The sequence below is a fragment of the Hyla sarda genome, chromosome 7 (genome assembly GCF_029499605.1).
Source record: "Hyla sarda isolate aHylSar1 chromosome 7, aHylSar1.hap1, whole genome shotgun sequence".
NCBI lineage: Eukaryota > Metazoa > Chordata > Amphibia > Anura > Hylidae > Hyla > Hyla sarda.
The window spans coordinates 197,320,887-197,340,213 of record NC_079195.1 but is presented as its reverse complement, the minus strand read 5'-3'; the positions used below and the strand labels follow the sequence as shown (position 1 = coordinate 197,340,213).

The following is a 19,327-nucleotide window of genomic DNA, read 5'->3' as shown; positions in this document are numbered from 1 at the left end:
CAGCCTCCAGCCATACACTGTATGGCTGGAGGCTGTATGTCTGTGGGGAACATACTGCACCTAATGTGGGGGAACTATACTGCACACCCTAATGTGGGGGAACTGTACTGCCAACCCTAATGTGGGGGAACTACAACCTAATGTGGGGGATCTATACTGCCAACCTAATGTGGGGGGGAACTGTACTGCCAACCCTAATGTGGGGGAACTACAACCTAATGTGGCGGATCTATACTGTCAACCTAATGTGGGGGGGGGAACTGTGCTGCGTACTTAAAGGGGTAGTCCACTAATAAGATATATAAGTGTGAATAGGAATTGGTTCATGTTTTTTTTAATCTATAGTCCGGCCCTTCAACGGTCTGAGGGACCGTGAACTGGCCCCCCGTTTAAAAAGTTTGAGGACCCCTGATCTATAGCAATCATTTGATTGCTAATACTGTTCAGTGCTATGCATAGGACATAGCACTGATCAGTATTATCGGCTATCTCCTGCTCTGGTCTGCTCAATCTCAGACCAGAGCAGGAGACGCCGGGAGACGGACGGAGGCAGGCGAAGGGACCTCCGTCCGCCAATACAGATGATCGGCAGCAACCAATCAGTTTGCTTCTTTAATTTTTAACAAGGCCTTTGCAAAATGAAAGAAGCGATCTGATTGGTTGCTATGGGCAACTTTTCCTTTGCACAGGTTTTGATGAATCTCCTTCTATGTGTTTTCTTATTACCCCCCCCCCCCCACCCCGTAGACTTTACCAGCACTAAAATACCCATGCACAGCATATACGCTACGTGTGACCTTATCCTTGCACTGTCCACCATGGTTTTTCCCCCATTGTGTTGAATTGTCAGACATACTGATTTAGTGCCATAAGGTCTAGGCACTCCAGAGAATATGAGGGCTTGTAGAATATTGAAGGTTCTGAAAGTATCTTATCCCTCATAGAGGGCAATTGAGGACAAACACTATAAACCATACACTGAAATGTTATAGGAGACATAAAAGCCTTGTAAAAGGGATCAGTCTTACCTAGTCCTGGTTTTCCTGCTCCTCAGTGACCGTCTTTGTGATGTGGAAAGAAAAATACCCAATGTCCCCACAGTCCAGGCACTGCACATCCCACTGCCCCCAGGTCAGGGACGCCGGGTGAAAGGTGCATGACCAGCCAGTTGTAGTCTTAGCCAGTCTTTTACTCTTTGCTTTGGGTGGGAATTATTTTAACTCCTTTGTTACCAAATGATCTAGGTCAGTGTTTTCCAAACAGGGTGCCTCTAGCTGTTGCAAAACTACAATTCCCAGCATGCCTGGACAGCCGAAGGCTGTCCAGGCATGCTGGGAGTTGTAGTTTTGCAACAGCTAGAGGCAATCTGTTTGGAAAACACTAGGGGAAGATTTATCAAAACCTGTTCAGAGGAAAAGTTGCTGAGTTGCCCATAGCAACCAGATTGCTGCTTTCCTTTTTTTTTTTTTTTTTTTTTTAAATGAAAGAAGCGATCTCATTGGTCGCTATGGGCAACTCAGCAACTTTTCCTTTGGACAGGTTTTGATAAATATCCCCCTAGAATCTTCTAAAAGAACACGTAATGCCTGACAAACAATAACATGTTGCATCAGTCTTTAAAGGGTTACTCCACTCCACAGCGTCCGGAACATTGAGTTCCGAACGCTGTGTGCGGGCTTCCCGGTTCACGCCTGCCCCCTCAATGAAAGTCTATAGGAAGGGGGCGCGATGGCCATCCCGCCCCCTCCCATAGACTTGCATTGAGGGGGCGGGACGTGACATCACATGACGGGGCGGGATTTCACGAGGGGGCGGAAGCCCGCACACAGCATTCGGAACTCAATGTTCCAGACGCCGGGTAGTGGAGTAACCCTTTAAAGTAAACAGAAAATAGAGGCAGATATAAACACAACATTTTAGTTGTTACGCCGAGCGCTCCGGGTCCCCGCTCCTCCCCGGAGCGCTCGCTACACTCTCGCTACTGCAGCGCTCCGGTCAGATCCACTGACCCGGTGCGCTGCGATACCGCCTCCAGCCGGGATGCGATTCGCGATGCGGGTGGCGCCCGCTCGCGATGCGCACCCCGGCTCCCGTACCTGACTCGCTCTCCGTCGGTCCTGTCCCGGCGCGCGCGGCCCCGCTCCCTAGGGCGCGCGCGCGCCGGGTCTCTGCGATTTAAAGGGCCAGTGGCGCAGTGGTTCTAATTAGTGTGTTCACCTGTGCACTCCCTATTTATACCTCACTTCCCCTGCACTCCCTCGCCGGATCTTGTTGCCATTGTGCCAGTGAAAGCGTTTCCTTGTGTGTTCCTAGCCTGTGTTCCAGACCTCCTGCCGTTGCCCCTGACTACGATCCTTGCTGCCTGCCCCGACCTTCTGCTACGTCCGACCTTGCTTCTGTCTACTCCCTTGTACCGCGCCTATCTTCAGCAGTCAGAGAGGTTGAGCCGTTGCTAGTGGATACGACCTGGTCACTACCGCCGCAGCAAGACCATCCCGCTTTGCGGCGGGCTCTGGTGAAAACCAGTAGTGACTTAGAACCGGTCCACTAGCACGGTCCACGCCAATCCCTCTCTGGCACAGAGATCTGCCAGTTGTCGCCGACCTCACCACGGTGGTCGCCCAGCAGTCACAACAGATAGCGCAACAAGGCCACCAGCTGTCTCAACTGACCGTGATGCTACAGCAGCTACTACCACAGCTTCAGCAATCATCTCCTCCGCCAGCTCCTGCACCTCCTCCGCAGCGAGTGGCCGCTTCAGGCCTACGACTATCCTTGCCGGATAAATTTGATGGGGACTCTAAATTTTGCCGTGGCTTTCTTTCTCAATGTTCCCTGCACTTGGAGATGATGTCGGACCAGTTTCCTACTGAAAGGTCTAAGGTGGCTTTCGTAGTCAGCCTTCTGTCTGGAAAAGCTCTGTCATGGGCCACACCGCTCTGGGACCGCAATGACCCCGTCACTGCCTCTGTACACTCCTTCTTCTCGGAAATTCGAAGTGTCTTTGAGGAACCTGCCCGAGCCTCTTCTGCTGAGACTGCCCTGTTGAACCTGGTCCAGGGTAATTCTTCCGTTGGCGAGTACGCCGTACAATTCCGTACTCTTGCTTCAGAACTATCCTGGAATAATGAGGCCCTCTGCGCGACCTTTAAAAAAGGCCTATCCAGCAACATTAAAGATGTTCTGGCCGCACGAGAAATCCCTGCTAACCTACATGAACTCATTCATCTAGCCACTCGCATTGACATGCGTTTTTCCGAAAGGCGTCAGGAGCTCCGCCAGGATATGGACTTTGTTCGCACGAGGCGTTTTTTCTCCCCGGCTCCTCTCTCCTCTGGTCCCCTGCAATCCGTTCCTGTGCCTCCCGCCGTGGAGGCTATGCAGGTCGACCGGTCTCGCCTGACACCTCAAGAGAGGACACGACGCCGCATGGAGAATCTCTGCCTGTACTGTGCCGGTGCCGAACACTTCCTGAAGGATTGTCCTATCCGTCCTCCCCGCCTGGAAAGACGTACGCTGACTCTGCACAAAGGTGAGACAGTCCTTGATGTCAACTCTGCTTCTCCACGTCTTACTGTGCCTGTGCGGATATCTGCCTCTACCTTCTCCTTCTCTACTATGGCCTTCTTGGATTCCGGATCTGCAGGAAATTTTATTTTGGCCTCTCTCATCAACAGGTTCAACATCCCGGTGACCAGTCTCGCCAGACCCCTCTACATCAATTGTGTTAACAATGAAAGATTGGACTGTACCATATGTTTCCGCACGGAGCCCCTCCTAATGTGCATCGGACCTCATCACGAGAAAATTGAGTTTTTGGTCCTCCCCAATTGCACTTCCGAAATTCTCCTTGGACTACCCTGGCTTCAACACCATTCCCCAACCCTGGATTGGTCCACTGGGGAGATCAAGAGTTGGGGTCCCTCTTGTTTCAAGGACTGCCTTAAACCGGTTCCCAGTACTCCTTGCCGTGACCCTGTGGTTCCCCCTGTAACCGGTCTCCCTAAGGCCTATATGGACTTTGCGGATGTTTTTTGCAAAAAACAAGCTGAGACTCTACCTCCTCACAGGCCTTATGACTGTCCTATTGACCTCCTCCCGGGCACTACTCCACCCCGGGGCAGAATTTATCCTCTCTCTGCCCCAGAGACTCTTGCTATGTCTGAGTACATCCAGGAAAATTTAAAAAAGGGCTTTATCCGCAAATCCTCCTCTCCTGCCGGAGCCGGATTTTTCTTTGTGTCCAAAAAAGATGGCTCCCTACGTCCTTGCATTGACTACCGCGGTCTTAATAAAATCACGGTAAAGAACCGCTACCCCCTACCTCTCATCTCTGAACTCTTTGATCGCCTCCAAGGTGCCCACATCTTTACCAAACTGGACTTAAGAGGTGCTTATAATCTCATCCGCATCAGAGAGGGGGATGAATGGAAAACGGCATTTAACACTAGAGATGGACACTGAGTATCTGGTCATGCCCTTTGGCCTGTGCAACGCCCCTGCCGTCTTCCAAGACTTTGTTAATGAAATTTTTCGTGATCTCTTATATTCCTGTGTTGTTGTATATCTGGACGATATCCTGATTTTTTCTGCCAACCTAGAAGAACACCGCCAGCATGTCCGCATGGTTCTTCAGAGACTTCGTGACAATCAACTTTATGCCAAAATGGAGAAATGTCTGTTTGAATGTCAATCTCTTCCTTTCCTAGGATACTTGGTCTCTGGCCAGGGACTACAAATGGATCCAGACAAACTCTCTGCCGTCTTAGATTGGCCACGCCCCTCCGGACTCCGTGCTATCCAACGTTTTTTGGGGTTCGCCAATTATTACAGACAATTTATTCCACATTTTTCCACCATGGTGGCTCCTATCGTGGCTTTAACCAAAAAGAATGCCAATCCTAAGTCATGGCCTCCTCAAGCGGAAGACGCCTTTAAACAGCTCAAGTCTGCCTTTTCTTCGGCTCCCGTGCTCTCCAGACCTGACCCATCTAAACCCTTCCTATTGGAGGTTGATGCCTCCTCAGTAGGAGCTGGAGCGGTCCTTCTACAAAAAAATTCTTCCGGGCATGCTGTTACTTGTGGTTTTTTTTCTAGGACCTTCTCTCCGGCGGAGAGGAACTACTCCATCGGGGATCGAGAGCTTCTAGCCATTAAATTAGCACTTGAGGAATGGAGGCATCTGCTGGAGGGATCAAGATTTCCAGTTATTATTTACACCGATCACAAGAACCTCTCCTATCTCCAGTCTGCCCAACGGCTGAATCCTCGCCAGGCCAGGTGGTCTCTGTTCTTTGCCCGATTTGATTTTGAAATTCACTTTCGGCCTGCCGATAAGAACATTAGGGCCGATGCTCTCTCCCGTTCCTCGGATGCCTCGGAAGTAGAGCTCTCTCCGCAACACATCATTCCTCCTGACTGCCTGATCTCCACTTCTCCAGCCTCCATCAGGCAAACTCCTCCAGGGCCAACGCCAACGCCTCGGAATCCTCAAATGGGGTCACTCCTCCCATCTCGCAGGTCATGCGGGCATCAAGAAATCCGTGCAACTCATCTCTCGTTTCTATTGGTGGCCGACTCTGGAGACGGATGTTGTGGATTTTGTGCGAGCCTGCACTGTCTGTGCCCGGGATAAGACTCCTCGCCAGAAGCCCGCTGGTCTTCTTCATCCTCTGCCTGTCCCCGAACAGCCTTGGTCTCTGATTGGTATGGACTTTATTACAGACTTACCCCCATCCCGTGGCAACACTGTTGTTTGGGTGGTCGTTGATCGATTCTCCAAGATGGCACATTTCATCCCTCTTCCTGGTCTTCCTTCAGCGCCTCAGTTGGCAAAACAATTTTTTGTACACATTTTTCGTCTTCACGGGTTGCCCACGCAGATCGTCTCGGATAGAGGCGTCCAATTCGTGTCAAAATTCTGGAGGGCTCTCTGTAAACAACTCAAGATTAAATTAAACTTTTCTTCTGCATATCATCCTCAATCCAATGGGCAAGTAGAAAGAATTAACCAGGTCCTGGGTGATTATTTACGGCATTTTGTTTCCTCCCGCCAGGATGACTGGGCAGATCTTCTACCATGGGCCGAATTCTCGTATAACTTCAGAGTCTCTGAATCTTCCTCCAAATCCCCATTTTTCGTGGTGTACGGCCGTCACCCTCTTCCCCCCCTCCCTACTCCCTTGCCCTCTGGTTTGCCCGCTGTGGATGAAATATCTCGTGATCTTTCCACCATATGGAAAGAGACCCAAAATTCTCTCTTACAGGCTTCATCACGCATGAAGAAGTTTGCTGATAAGAAAAGAAGAGCTCCCCCCATTTTTTATCCTGTAGACAAGGTATGGCTCTCCGCTAAATATGTCCGCTTCCGTGTCCCTAGCTACAAATTGGGACCACGCTATCTTGGTCCTTTCAAAATTTTGTGCCAGATTAATCCTGTCTCTTACAAACTTCTTCTTCCTCCTTCTCTTCGTATCCCTAATGCCTTTCACGTTTCTCTTCTTAAACCACTCATCATCAACCGTTTCTCTCCCAAACTTGTTTCTCCCACTCCTGTTTCCGGCTCCTCGGACATCTTCTCCGTAAAGGAGATACTGGCCTCCAAGAAGGTCAGAGGGAAAACTTTTTTTTTGGTCGATTGGGAGGGTTGTGGTCCTGAAGAGAGATCCTGGGAACCTGAGGACAATATCCTAGACAAAAGTCTGCTCCTCAGGTTCTCAGGCTCTAAGAAGAGGGGGAGACCCAAGGGGGGGGGGGTACTGTTACGCCGAGCGCTCCGGGTCCCCGCTCCTCCCCGGAGCGCTCGCTACACTCTCGCTACTGCAGCGCTCCGGTCAGATCCACTGACCCGGTGCGCTGCGATACCGCCTCCAGCCGGGATGCGATTCGCGATGCGGGTGGCGCCCGCTCGCGATGCGCACCCCGGCTCCCGTACCTGACTCGCTCTCCGTTGGTCCTGTCCCGGCGCGCGCGGCCCCGCTCCCTAGGGCGCGCGCGCGCCGGGTCTCTGCGATTTAAAGGGCCACTGCGCCGCTGATTGGCGCAGTGGTTCTAATTAGTGTGTTCACCTGTGCACTCCCTATTTATACCTCACTTCCCCTGCACTCCCTCGCCGGATCTTGTTGCCATTGTGCCAGTGAAAGCGTTTCCTTGTGTGTTCCTAGCCTGTGTTCCAGACCTCCTGCCGTTGCCCCTGACTACGATCCTTGCTGCCTGCCCCGACCTTCTGCTACGTCCGACCTTGCTTCTGTCTACTCCCTTGTACCGCGCCTATCTTCAGCAGTCAGAGAGGTTGAGCCGTTGCTAGTGGATACGACCTGGTCACTACCGCCGCAGCAAGACCATCCCGCTTTGCGGCGGGCTCTGGTGAAAACCAGTAGTGACTTAGAACCGGTCCACTAGCACGGTCCACGCCAATCCCTCTCTGGCACAGAGGATCCACCTCCTGCCAGCCGGCATCGTGACATTAGTTATGAGCAGATTTAAGGCCCCGGTTAGTTTCACATTTAAAGGGAACCAATAATCAGATTTTACTCTATATAACGCTTGGCAAACAGTTATATAGGGTAAAATCTGTATCCTCACCATCCCGGGGGACGCTTTGGCCCCCAGGGATGGTGAAGATATGAACTTATAAACTAGTCACCACCGCGGCCCTAAGTAGTCCCCTGGGCAGGGAGCTCCTCTTACCAGGTCCCGTTCTTCGGCTGGCAGCGACGCCCCCTCGGCTTGATTGACGGGCCCCGTCATCGCTCTGCTCCGTCTGTTCAGTGAGCAGAGCGATGACGCGGCCCGTCAATCAAGCCGAGGGGGCGTCGCTGCCAGCCGAAGAACGGGTTCATATCTTCACCATCCCTGGGGGCAGAAGCGTCCCCCGAGGAGGGTGAGGATACAGATTTTACCCTATATAACGCTTTGTCAAGCGTTATATAGGGTAAAAATCTGATGATCGGTTCCCTTTAATCATACTTGGAGAGATTTATCAAAACCTGTACAGAGGAAAAGTTGCTGAGTGGCCCATAGCAACCAATCAGATCGCTTCTTTCATTTTTCAGAGGCCTTTTCAAAAATGAAAGAAGAAATCTGATTGTTGCTATGGACAGGTTTTGATAAATCTCCCCCACACTGTAGCTACTTTCTTCCAAAAACAGCAACACCCCTGTTCTCAGGTAGTGTGAGGTATTACAACTCAGCTCCATTCACTACAATGGAACTGAACTGCAATACCCCACATAACCCGAGGACAGTTGTGGGGCTGTTTCTGGAAGAAAGTTGTTCTGTTTCTCTAATTCTGGATCACCCCTTTTATTTATTTTAAATTCTTTTTATTGATTTTTTTTATAGGCATTGAAAGGACTAAAATTAGTCCAACATTATCTAAATAGTTACAAGAAAATATATTTCTTAAAGAACCCATCCTAAGCATAATAATTCTAACACTTAATTAGGAATGAAATGAAAGAAAAGAAATGGAGAAGAGAGAGTAGAAAGGAAAAAGAGAAGAGAAGCATTGTATTTTACCCCTGGATTACCCCTTTAAAGTGGTACTCCGATGAAAACCTTTTTTCTTTTAAATCAACTGGTGGCAGAAAGTTAAAAATCTTTGTAAATTACTTTAAAAATCTTAATCCTTCCAGTACTTATTAGCTGCTGAATGCTACAGAGGAAATTCCTTTCTTTTTGGAACACTGATGACATCACGAACACAGTGTTCTCTGCTGACATCTCTGTCCATTTTAGCAACCATGCATAGCAGATGTATGCTAAGGGCAGCATGGTGGCTCAGTGGTTAGCACTGCTGCCTTGCAGTGCTGGGAACTTGGGTTCAAATCCCACTAAGGACAACAATAAATAAAGCGTTATTATTATTATAATAACGTCAGCAGAGAGAACTGTGGTCGTGATGTCATCAGAGAGCATTCCAAAAAGAAAATAATTTCATCTGTAGTATTCAGCAGCTAATAAGTACAGGAAGGATTAAGATTTTTTAATAGAAGTAATTTACAAATATGTTTAACTTTCTGCCACCAGTTGATTTAAAAGAAAAAGGTTTTAACTGGAGTACCCCTTTAATGCTGTCAGTGTAACTGGTCAGGTGGCAATATTTGTTATATACACACAACACCATATTTATAAGTCAAAGGAACCTTAAAAAAACATGCAGCATCTTGATAATTCCTTTAAAGAGTACCTGTCATGATCATGTTAAATTTTATATTCCTCCCAAGTTCACTGCCCCATCATGATAAACCACCTCCTGCCTTAATTCTTTTATAATTTTTCTGCCTTGATATTGCTCTGTATTTTCTGCTCAGTCTTAGTCAGATTCCCAGCAGGTGTGACATCATCTGAAGCAATATAGGGGAGAACTTCCTCCCTCACTCTGCTACACACAGCCCAGAGCAGTTCAGTGTTCGATGAGCCATGATTGGCTAAGGCTCCACACACCTCCCTCAGGACTCCAGACTGCATTTCCTGATTTTGGACTCCTGCCGGGCCAGCAGTAGTCCAAAGTCTGTGCAAGAGATGGGGGGGATGTGCTTTGGACAAGTAGGGAGACACCTCGTGGCAGCTTCTTTAAACACAAATAAAACATAAAAAACTTATTTAGAAAGATTAGAAAGATTGTTTTATTTATCAAAACAAAGATTTTTTTTTCTTTACCATAAGAAGTGCAAAAGCAAACATTTGTTTTAATAAGAGAGCCCATTTAAGCTTTATCTACAGCTAGGGAGAAAATAGAGAAAAAAAATGGCTCAAAAGAACATAACATAGCATAAAATGTGTCAGCAGATCAGAACCATGTGGCTAATCTAGTCTGCCCAATATTCAATCAATACTATGACTATACGTTGGCCCTATCTCATGCATGTTTAACCCCTTAAGGACCCGGGGTTTTTCCGTTTTTACATTTTAGTTTTTTCCTCCTTACCTTTAAAAAATCATAACTCTCAATTTTGCACCTAAAAATCCATATGATGGATTATTTTTGCGCCACCAATTCTACTTTGTAATGACGTCAGTCATTTTACCCAAAATGTACAGCAAAATGGAAAAAAAATAATTGTGAGACAAAATAGAAAAAAAACAGTTTCTACACAGTATATTTCGGTAAACATGACACATTCTCTTTATTCTGTAGGTCCATACGATTACAATGATACCCTACTTATATAGGTTTGATTTTGTCGTACTTCTGGAAAAAATTATAACTACATGCAGGAAAATTAATACCTTTAAAATTGTCATCTTCTGACCCCTATAACTTTTTTTATTTTTCTGCGTATGGGGCGGTATGAGGGCTCATTTTTTTGTGTCGTGTTCTGAAGATTTTAGCAGTACGATTTTTGCATTGATAGGACTTATTGATCGCTTTTTATTCATTTTTTCATGATATAAAAAGTGACCAAAAATGCACTATTTTGGACTTTGGGTTAATAGTCAGTGGCGCACACTATTAACCACCGGTCCTGGCAGTTGTTAGAGGCCGGGCCCCGTGTTATAGAACAAGAGCAGACTCATGACTTACCGGTACTTCATGGGTCCTTAAGGGGTTAAAGGGGTAATCCAGGAATAGAAAAACAGCCAATTTCTTCAAAAAATCACTCCCCATCTGTCTCCAGGTTGGGTGTGGTTTTGCAGCTCAGTTCCATTGAAGTGAATGTAGCCAAGTTGCAATACCACACACAACCTGGGGACAGACCTGGAGCTGTTTTTCTATTCCTGGATAACCCCTTCACTGTATTTGCAGCATCCACTTCTGCAGGAAGGCTATTCCATGCATCCACTACTCTCTCAGTAAAGTAATACTTCCTGCAGAATTGTAACTTGTAGCTTCTGGGCCCTGATGCAAAATCTGCAACAGGGTTCCATGTGCCAATTATAATACTGGTTTATAATGGGGGCAGATGTGCTTTGGGGCCCCCTTGGGCATCAGGGCCCTGGTACAAATGCTATCTCTGCACCCCCCAATAGCTACGCCCCTGGCTTCCTGATATTACTGCAGAAAACTTTGCCCCTAACTGTTCTGTGGTAACTAAAGATTAGGGCTCTTTAGGCATGTACACTCACTGACCAAAAAAACATAATGCAAATAAGGCAGATATATAAATGATTACGGGTGCAGAGGAATACACACTGGGCCTTGCAACAAGATGGTGGAACAATACTCAGAGGCTACTTTTGGGTAGTGTGCCTCTAGATGAGAGATTGATGACTGTAAAACATACATCTATGGAGGCACTAAAAGACATTTTGCCGAGTTGACAGACTGAGAGGGGGTTCATTGGATTGAGAGAAGTAAAATGGTCTTTTTGACAAACTGCCCACCATCTAGGCCGCTGTGACCAAGCTCTTTGGAGCAGTGGTTACATGAGGGCACACACAGAGAACAGGCTCCAGATTACCAGTAGAGAGGATCATTTCATCCACTGAAAAGCATGAGCAGCTCTTACACTTTCCTTGCCCACCATCAAGTCCTAAGTGGCCCCTTCATTATACACTCATGTCCCTGCCCGGACCAGTTACAGGTGCGTAGCAGAAGGAAATTTGGTGTCACCGTGCACATTACATTTCCTGCTATTGACAGCCAGCATTACCTTTGTTTGCACTGCTATCGTGAACAAGAAAGAAGGACTACTATGGACTGGATCTATACCGTCTTTAGCGATGAATCCAGATACTGTTTGGGATCTGATGACAATGAGGTCCCAAGATAAGTAGATTTTACTTTTAATAAAGAAAATTCTTCCTAGAACTAATAATATTTAAAGGGGTACTCCGGTGAAAAAACAAAATTATTTTTTTTATCAACTGGTGCCGGAAAGTTAAACAATTAAAAATCGTAATCCTTCCAGTACTTATCAGCTGCTGCATGCTCCACAGGAAGCTCTTTTCTTTTTAAATTTATTTTCTGTCTGACCACAGTGCTCTCTGCTGACACCTCTGTCTGTCTCAGAAACTGTCAAGAGCAGCATAGGTTTGCTATGGGGATTTGTTCCTGCTCTGGACAGTTCCTGAGACAGACAGAGGTGTCAGCAGAGAGCACTGTGGTCAGACGGAAAATAAATTTAAAAAGTAAAGAGCTTCCTGTGGAGCATGCAGCAGCTGATAAGTACTGGAAGGATTAAGATTTTTTAAATAGAAGTAATTTACAAATCTGTTTAACTTTCCGGCACCAGTTGATTTAAAAAAAAAATAAAAAAAATAAAAAATAGTTTTTCACCGGAGTACCCCTTTAAAAACACAAATGCAGCCAAAACAAAACGTGCATGCACATAAGGGTTTTTTGCAGTGCAATAAAATAAAACTGTGTGAATGTGCCCTTGCATTGACTTGTCTCTTCTGAATAACAGGACTGAGTGTAACGTGCCTACAAGTTTACCTAATAGTAATAACCACGTCCCATCGGACACTGACAGTGTAAATAACTACAGAGCAAAGCCTGGTTACTGAATAACAGAGGTTAGCCAGTAAACAGGTTAGCACAAATTCAGCTTCGTTCAGATCAAAGGGGTACTCCAGGTAACTAAGATGTATCCCAGAACTACAGGATAGGTGTCTGATAGTTGGGTGTCTGCCCTGCTAGGTCTCCGAAATGGCTACTCACCCGTTCTTGGGGCAGAGCGGCCCCCACTCTCGGAGTTGTGCTGGAGTGATAACCCGTTTAGCCAATTGGTCACTCCCGCACATCTACAAGGGTGGGGGAGCCATTCTTCTCAGATTACGGATAAATAGTAGGGACCTAGGGGGCCTCCATCAACTACCTTACCAGATGGCTATTTGGTGATCCTTTAGTGAGACCAAAACAGAGTAGGGGTGTAAATCCTTGGCAAAGAGAGGAGGTCTAGCAGTGACCAGCCTACAGAGGAAATGGTGAAAAAGATTAAGACAGTCCAGACTCATGTTTTGCTTACTCTTTAGTCTACAGAAAGCAATAGGCTTGGTGATTACAATAGGCACACACTGTATTCTTTAATGTTCTTAAATAATGAGGCACAAGTTAACAGTTCAATCTCAGTCACTATGTTCTTAGTCTACACAAGGAGGACCTTCTCATCTTCTTTTGTCAATCTGCTCCCCGCAGGTCTTCTCCTTTCTGAGCTTCTGATGCAGGCAACATGGCACAGAGCAGCCTCCGGTTGTCTCTTCATGTCCTCATTTAAAGGGGTAGTCTCATGGAAGCTTTTTTTTTAACCCCTTAAGGACTCAGCCCATTTGGACCTTAAGGACACAGACAATTTTATTTTTACGTTTTCGTTTTTTCCTCCTCCCCTTCAAAAAATCATAACTCTTTTATATATATATATCACTCGATTGCTAATCCTGTTCAGTGCTATGTATAGGACATAGCACTGATCAGGGTTATCGGTCATCTTCTGCTCTGGTCTGCGGGAAGGCAGATCAGAGCAGAAGACTCCCGGAAGACAGCGGAGGCAGGTGAGGGGACCTCCGTCTGCCGTGCAGGATGATCGGCTCGCTGCGGGCGATCCGATCATCCTGTTAAGTGACCGCGATGCTGCAGATGCCGTGATCGGTATTGATCACGGCATCTGAGAGGTTAATGGCGGACATCCGCGGGATCGCGGATGTCCGCCATTACCGGCGGGTCCCTGGCTGCGATCCACAGCCGGGACATGCCGCGTAAATGTACGTCCTGGTGCGTTAAGTACCACATCACCAGGACGTACATTTATGTCCTGCGTCGTTAAGGGGTTAATAAACTGGTGCCAGAAAGTTAAACAGATTTGTAAATTACTATTAAAAAATCTTAATCCTTCCAGTACTTTTTAGGGTCTGTATACTACAGAGGAAATGTTTTTATTTTTAGATTTCGCTTATGTCACAACCACAGTGCTCTCTACTGACCTCTGCTGTTCATTTTAGGAACTGTCCAGAGCAGCATGTTTGCTATGGGGATTTTCTCTGCTCTGGACAGTCCCAAAAATGGACAGCAGAGGTCAGCAGAGAGCACTGGCACCAGTTGATCTTAAAAAAAAAAAAAAAAAAAAAGTTTAAACTGTGTGTGTGCGTCTTAAAGGGTTATTCCAGGAAAAAACACACACACACACATATATTATATTATATTATATATATATTTATATATATATATTTATATATTTATATATATATATATATATATATATATATATATATATTTATATATATTTATATATATATATATATATATATTTATATATATATATATATATATATATATATATATATATATTTATATATATATATATATATATATTTATATTTATATATATATATATATATATATATATTTATATATATATATATATATATATATATATATATATATATATATATATTTATATATATATATATATATATATTTATATATATATATATATATATTTATATATATATATATATATATATTTATATATATATATATATATATATTTATATATATATATATATATTTATATATATATATATATATATATTTATATATATATATATATATATATATATATATATATATATATATATATATTTATATATATATATATATATATATATTTATATATATATATATATATATTTATATTTATATTTATATATATATATATTTATATATATATTTATATATATATATATTTATAGATATATATATTTATATATATATATATATATTTTTATATATATATATTTTTATATATATATATTTTTATATTATAATATAATATATATATATATATATATATATATATATATATATATATATATATGTGAACTGGCTCCAGAGAGTTAAAGAGATTTGTAAATTGCTTCTATTAAAAAATCTTAATCCTTTCAATAATTATCAGTTGCTGAAGTTGAGTTGTTGTTTTCTGTCTGGCAACAGTGCTCTCTGCTGACATCTCTGCTTGTCTCGGGAACCGCCCAGTTTAGAAGAGGTTTGCTATGGGGATTTGCTTCTAAACTGGGCGGTTCCCGAGACACGTGTCATCAGAGAGCACTTAGAAAAGAACAACTCAACTTCATCAGCTCATAAGTACTGAAAGGATGAAGATTTTTTTTAATAGAAGTAATATACAAATCTGTTTAACTTTCCAGAGTCAGTTGATATATTAAAAAAACGTTTTTCCCTGGAATACCCCTTTAAAGACACAAGGCACAGGTCCCAAGGCCTGGCCATGGTCACACACTGTAAATTTACAAATGGGCTTAGAGATTTACAGATTTCCATAAATCCACAAATTTTCTTTCTTGTTGCAATTTCAATGTTTAGGTGTGTACTTCTTAGACACTGGTCCTCATTTACTATTGCAAACCCGACATGTTTTGACGGGTTGTGCACCAGATTCTCGCGCATTGTGCCAGAATGTGAGCCGGAATTGAGAAACAAAAACGACTAACTCTCCATTTTACTGAGAAAACCCGAAAAAGGGGCGTGGTCGTATGGTTGCCACTGAAAAGGGGCGTTTTCCCGACATTTTCACAAAAACCTTACATATTTACTAAGGAGTCCACATAAAATGTGATGGATTTGAGCTGCGAAAACCCCACAGATCAGAGCATGTGTTAAAAAAATAAAAATAAAAAGCAAAATGTAGGGAAAAGTGCAAAATGTAGTGAAACCTTAGTAAATACCTTAGAAAAAAATTGTAGGGAATTAAACCCCACAAAGAAAACTACACAACACTCTTAGTAAATCAGAGCCAATGTTGATTTTGAAATGCTTACTGCATTTTAAAATTGCTAAGCACCATCTTGAAAAAATGATGTGAAGAGTCAGATGATGCTTTTACATATTGTACAGTTGGACAATAACACCAAATGAAATAATAAAACCACTGATACTAGGTGACTGTTTCTGACACTGTAACTTGTTACTGATTTTCATATGGTTTTCATTAATAATAATGATAAGTAGCAGGCTACTGGGAGTTGTAGTTTTGCAACATCTGGAGGTCCGCAGGTTGAAGACCACTGGTATAGGAAGTTGTACTCACCTGTCCCCGCCGCTCTGGACCATCACCGCTGCCCTGGATGTCACCGTCCATCGCTGTCGCCGCGTCCCCGGGGTGTCCCCGATGCTCCGGCAAGGCCTCTGCTTCCCCGGCATCCTCGCTCTCAGTCGCCGCCATCACGTCGTTACGCACGCCGCTCCTATTGGATGACAGGACAGCGCGCGCAGCGACGTGATGACGTCGATGGAGAGCGCCGACGATGCAGGGATCCCGAAGAGGACGCGCCGGAGCCCCGAGAACAGGTAAGTGATCGTCAGCGGACCACATGGGGAACCGTAAGCGGCTATCCAGTGGCAGATGAAGCAGTCTGCGCTGCCGGATAGCCGTTTATGCGATGGCCCCGACATAAAAAAAGCATCGTATGTTGATGCTGCCTTCAACATGCGATGGCCTCTGAGAGGGCCATCGTAGGTCGAGGGGGTCACTGTAGTTTATAATAAGTCACACTCCCCACCATCACGCACCATCACGCTTCACTGTGGATCGTATTGGGCAGACGATGAGCAGTGCCTGGTTTCCTCTAGACACAATGCTTACAACTGAGGCCAAAAAGTTAAATCTTGGTTCCATCTGACCTGAGAATGTTGTTTCTCATATTCAGAGTACTTTAGAGGCTTTTTTTGTAAACTCAAGGTGACTTTCATATGTCTTTCTTGCGGAGAAGAAGCATCTTTTTGGCCATTCTGATATAAAGCCCAGATTGGTGGAGGCCTCAGTGATACTGACCTTCTGGAAGTTTCGTAAATTTGCACAACAGATCTTTGGAGCTCAACCAGAGTGACCATTGGATTTTTGGTCTCCTTTTACAAAGGTCCTTCTCCCCCTGTAACTTAGTTTGGTGAGGTGGCAGCTCTAGGGAGAGTCCTAGTCCCAAACTTGTTTAATTTAAGAATTATGGAGGCCACTGAGCTCTTGGAAACTTTCAATGCAGCAGAACTTTTCTTTACCCTTCTCTAGATCTGTGCCTTCACACAATTCTGTCTGAGCTCTACAGGCAGCCATTTTCCTCCTCATGGCTTGGATTTTGCACTGGTATGTATTGTCAGCTGCGAGACCTTATATATAGACAGGGCAGTGTCTTCCCATATTTTAATCACCTGAATTTACCACAGAATTTGTATCTAAGGCTTCTTCCACACTGCCGATGTGACATGGCAGCATGACGTCCGTCGGGGGGAACCCGGGAAGAATAGCAGGAGGAAAAAAATACATCACGCAAAGTTTTTTTCCTCCCGCTACTCCCGTCAGAAAACAACGGTGCCTGAAAGACCCCATAATAGTAAATGGGATCTGTCAGGACCCGTTGTGCCCCGTCAAAAATAACGTCCATTAAGGCACAAATAAAAATAAAAAAGTGCCTGACGGACGTTTGCCCACAGGGCACATCGGCAGTGTGAAAGGGGCCTATGGTGTATGGTCTGCAGGACTGCAAGATCGAACTAACATTCTTTAAATGTTGGAGATAATCTCTAATGTTGAAATACCTTCTAGTATTGCAAAGCTAGTGGGAATATAGGGGGAGATTTATCAAAACTTGTGCAGAGGAAAAAATTGGTGCAGTTGCCTATAACAACCAATCAGCTTGCGTTTTTTTACAGGACTCTTTAAAAATAAAAGTAGTAATCTGATTGGTTGCTATGGGTAACAGCACCACTCTTCCTCTACACAGGTTTTGATAAATCTCCCCCATAAAGTATATACACAGTACAGACCAAAAGTTTGGACACACCTTCTCATTCTGAGTTTTCTTTATTTTCATGACTATGAAATTTGTAGATTCACACTGAAGGCATCAAAACTATGAAGGAACACATGTGGAATTATAGACATAACAAAAAAGTGTGAAATAACTGAAAATATGTCATATTCTAGATTCTAGCCACCTTTTGCTTTGATTACTGCTTTGCACACTCTTGGTATTCTCTTGATGAGCTGTAGTCACCTGAAATGGTCTTCCAACAGTCTTGAAGGAGTTCCCAGAGATGCTTAGCACTTGTTGGCCCTTTTTGCCTTCACTCTGCGGTCCAGCTCACCCCAAACCATCTCGATTGGGTTCAGGTCCGGTGACTGTGGAGGCCAGGTCATCTGGCGCAGCACCCCATCACTCTCCTTCTTGGTCAAATAGCCCTTACACAGCCTGGAGGTGTGTTCGGGGTCATTGTCCTGTTGAAAAATAAATGATGGTCCAACTAAACGCAAACCGGATGGAATAGCAGCCGCTGCAAGATGCTGTGGTAGCCATGCTGGGTCAGTATGCCTTCAATTTTGAATAAATCCCCAACAGTGTCACCAGCAAAGCACCCCCACACCATCACACCTCCACCTCCACACCAGCACACCTGTGAAGTGAAAACCATTTCAGGTGACTACCTCTTGAATCTCAACAAGAGAATGCCAAGAGTGTGCAAAGCAGTAATCAAAGCAAAAGGCGGCTACTTTGAAGAACCTAGAATATGACATATTTTCACACTTTTTTGTTATGTATATAATTCCACATGTGTTAATTCATAGTTTTGATGCCTTCAGTGTGAAACTACAATGTTCATAGTCATGAAAATAAAGAAAACTCTGAATGAGAAGGTGTCCAAACTTTTGGTCTGTACTGTACATGAATTGTAAATTAAAGGAGAACTCCTGCAGCCAAAATAAACTTATCCCCTATGCACAGGATAGGTGATAAGTAGCTAATGGCAGGGGGTCCGACCATCGACCCCCCAATGTCTGGAATGGGACCCCGGCTTAGTGAGGAGCGCATACGGTAGGCTGTGCCATTAAATTTCTATACGAGTGCCAAAGAGACCCTATGGATAGGGAATAAAATAGTTTTGGCTGGAGGAGTTCCTCTTTAGTACAACCTGCACATAAAACATTAAAAAGAAAAACAGACAAATGCTTTTTTTTTTTTTTATATATTTAATTTTATTAAACCTCTGCAGGGCACAGTCACAGAACAATCAATAAGATTGGTGAATATCACAAGCTCTTTTTCAAGCAAAATGCATCAAAAAGTTAAAAAGTTAAAAAAAAAAAAAAAGGAAAAAAAAAAAACAAACAAAAATAAAAATAAACAAAAAAACAACAAATTTTAACTCCACCCAAAAAGGTGATTAATAGCTGCAGAATGTCTCTGAGAGACTGGTATGAGCCAAAGAACAAGGAAATTATTAATAATAATAATCTTAAACTGAATCCAGCCTGAAAGAATATAATGCAGGTCGATATTAGGCGCAGATTGCGGCCTGTGAAGTGCAGAGGGCTTCTGGCTTTTATAGAGGTCACGTTATGAGAAGAAGGCAGTCGATGATATGTAACATGACGAGTTA

The 19,327-nt window shown here is 44.2% G+C and overlaps 1 protein-coding gene across 3 annotated transcripts in view; it reads right to left on the bottom strand.

Annotated features, from left to right (window-relative positions):
• The window catches only part of SERPINC1 (serpin family C member 1), a 53,944-nt gene extending 46,200 nt beyond the window's left edge, over positions 1–7,744 (bottom strand). For 2 of the 3 annotated variants that reach the window (XM_056532050.1, XM_056532047.1), the window contains exon 1: positions 1,029–1,283. The gene's annotated coding sequence lies outside the window, so the exon portion shown is untranslated. Of the gene's footprint in view, positions 1–1,028; positions 1,284–7,689 lie in introns of those variants that run through there. The other variant, XM_056532049.1, reaches the window with a different exon arrangement.
• Positions 7,745–19,327: the final 11,583 nt, after the last annotated feature.